Genomic DNA, 2,378 nt, shown 5'->3' with positions numbered 1-2,378 from the left:
GGGAGATGATACTATTCTCCTTTGCATTGCTAGATATCCAACTCGGTTAGGATACACAACATCTAAAGGTAATACTTGCCTCAATTGCATGGCACTTTGCAGGATACTTGACATTAGTTGTCATTAAACGAAATGCTCACCCTTTGAAGGACAGGGGAGGAGGCCTTGTCCTTCTTAATTCCAAGGATTAACATAATTGTATCATGCATAGAACCAGGAGGGTCAGTTGAAGATTAAATGACGTGCATATCAAAGTTATATACTACTATGTTAACCAGCCAAGCCCTCTTCACCTATGATACGTAGTAAAACAAGCCACGAGGACACCCGCTGCACCACCACCACCGCGACCGCCTCTCACTTGCCACCACGATGTCCGCACTGCTATGTTAACCAACCAACACGTGAGCCACGAGCTCCGCGAGGAGCGCCGCAGCTCCCACCACAAAGGCCGCTGTCGTGGTACTAAGACTGACAGTAGGAATAGGGGTACGTAGCAGGAGGCAAGGTCCTAGCTACGGTGAGGTTGTATGCAAGTGTTTACGAGTTCAGGCCCCTCTCGGAGGAGGTAAAAGCCCTACGTCTTGGTGCCCGGAGGCGGTCGACTGGATTTCAGTATATGCGTGTGTATTACAGGGGGTGCGAACCCTTGTCCCAGAGGAGGGGAGTGGCTTATATAGAGTGCGCCAGGACCCCAACTCCCCTCTATTACAGAGGGTTCAATGTTCATAAAGGAGGGGTGTTACTGATAACGCCATATTTAAGTACCATTAATGCCTATAAAGACTACAGAGCGAATGTCCGACTGTTGTAGTTCCGTCTGACTCTTGGTCTTCATAGGTCGAGTGGTTTCTTGTATGGTCGAGTGATCTTCGTAAAATTGGGGTTCCCGAGGGATATGGTTGGTCGAGTGAACTAACACTCGACGTCTTCCTTGGGTACTTCCTGTTATCTCTTGAGCTTCTTTGCTTCTAGGGTAGTGACCTTGGGTGGGGCCCTTAGGTCAGGCCTGTGACCCTACCCTAGGTCTATATCCTCATCACTATCCCCCGAATGGATTGAGGACCGAGTGGAAAAGAAGATCGCAACGGACTTCGTTTCATCCTTTGTGCTTCGTGAGCACTCGCGTCGAACGGAAGGTTTGCGTCTGAACTTTAGCTTCGTTCCAGTTGCCTCGATCGATTCTGAAGTTGTCGAGTGGATTAGTGGCATCATCCATCCATCGTTCTCTTCTGTTCCGAGATCTCCGGCGCGATTGGTTATTGCGTATCCCGGATTCGGCATGATTCGAAATTTTGGGGAAGCGCGCGAGACGGAGGGCGCCGTGGTAATCGAGATGGATAAGCAGGGCACCTCGATCTCCGCGCCACCTTTTTCGCCACGTATCGGGCGCGCGACTGTAGTGAAGATTTGACAGGATCGCTCAGGCCCGCGCATCAACCACTCAGAAGTGGGCCTTTAAAAGGCGGCGAGGCCGAGGCGTTGCGCCGTGCGCTCCCAATCTCCCCCTTTCTCCTCCGCTTCTCCTCCACGCGCAGCCCCTCTGCTCTTAGTGTTGTCGCTCCGCCGCAATGCTGAAGGACAAGACGGTGGCGCTGGAACGCGCAAAGAAGGCAATGGGGGCGGCGAAGGCCAAGAAGACCCGACGCAGGTCGTCGTCGCGGTCGGCGCTGATGACGGGATGGATCCAGGGCGAGTGGATCCGATCCACGCTTCGCCAAGAGCACCTGGACAATCTGGCCGAGCTCGGGTTGGTCGCCGACGATGCTGCGAGGTTGTCGGTGGGGGATACGGAGCCGCAGCCGCGACCGGGTGAGTGCATCCTGCTCGCCACCCACGTCGACCGTGGTTTTTTGCTTCCCCCGCATCCCTTTTTCTGGGCTTTTTTGAACTTCTTTGGAGCCCAACTTCATCACTTTTCTCCCAACACCATCATCTACCTCACGACATTTGTGTCCATGTGTGAAAATTTCCTTGGCTGTCGACCGCACTGGGTCTCTTCAAACACATCTTCACTGTCCGCTCACAGTCGGTCAAGAAGGCCCACTCAGATGATGAGAAAACGCACGTTATTCAAATGCGTGGTGGTTTGGGGATCCAGAAGAGGAAGATGATCTCCTTCCCGTCCATAACTCTTCCCGAGTCGATCAGGGGCTGGCAGTCGACCTGGTTCTACTGCCAGGACGTCCCTACCCCGGGTCAGTCGAATGGACTTCCCCCTTTCTCCTTTGATTGCGTTCAAACTCCTTCCTCGCTGAAAGTGACTGCTGCGGAGAGGATGGAGACGGACATGTTGGTCAAGAGGGTGGTCCAGCTGATCAATCAGGGCGTAACCGGGATGGACCTACTGGAGGTGTTTCTCAGTCGGCGCATCCAGC

The sequence above is a fragment of the Triticum dicoccoides genome, chromosome 3B (genome assembly GCF_002162155.2).
Source record: "Triticum dicoccoides isolate Atlit2015 ecotype Zavitan chromosome 3B, WEW_v2.0, whole genome shotgun sequence".
NCBI lineage: Eukaryota > Viridiplantae > Streptophyta > Magnoliopsida > Poales > Poaceae > Triticum > Triticum dicoccoides.
This window is presented reverse-complemented; position numbering follows the sequence as displayed.